We start from the raw sequence: 673 nt of genomic DNA on the forward strand, positions 1-673 counted from the left end.
GCGGCAAGGTCCTAAAGGACAGGGGGATAGAGGAGAAAGGCGGGGGGGCAGACACAGGCATGGCTGAACAGACAGGGGCAGGGGTGGTGGGAAAGGGGAGGGGAGAGAGGGGCTTACAGGAGTGGAGGGGCCTCTTCCAAGTGGGGAGGGGGGACAAAGGTGGCGCCTGACCCTGACAGCAGTGCGTGTTGGTGCAGGTGGGCAGGGGTGTGTGGGGGGTGAGGAGGCAGAAGTGGAGCTGGGTGGTGTTCTTGCGGCTGCAGGACCAAAAGGGAGACAGGCAACGGGCCAGGAATCAAACCCTTGTCTACCACGTGGCAGGCAAGAACTCTACCACCAAACCTCCCACGTACCAACAGCAGTTACTGACAAAATGAAGTCCAGGGGCACTTTCAGCTGGTGACTACATGGTAGCAGTGTCCTGAGCTGGTCATCTTCCACCCCTCCACAGCAGGACAAGGCAAGGGGCCCACGGGATGGAGCAGACCTGCCACCAGGAGAGGCTCCTGTCTCCTCCAGGGCCCCGGCTGTAGAGAGGGCACAGAGGGAGGTGCGGGAAGGCCTCAGCTAAGAGTAGGCTCTGAGGCTCAGGGGTCCCAGCCTGCCCTCCCGCGACTGCGGAGGAAGTAGCCAGGAGCCTCAGCAGGGCCCTGGGGGCGTCCAGAAGGCGGTG

This window comes from Tupaia chinensis, unplaced genomic scaffold (assembly GCF_000334495.1).
Source record: "Tupaia chinensis unplaced genomic scaffold, TupChi_1.0 Scaffold139585_1, whole genome shotgun sequence".
Taxonomy (NCBI): domain Eukaryota; kingdom Metazoa; phylum Chordata; class Mammalia; order Scandentia; family Tupaiidae; genus Tupaia; species Tupaia belangeri.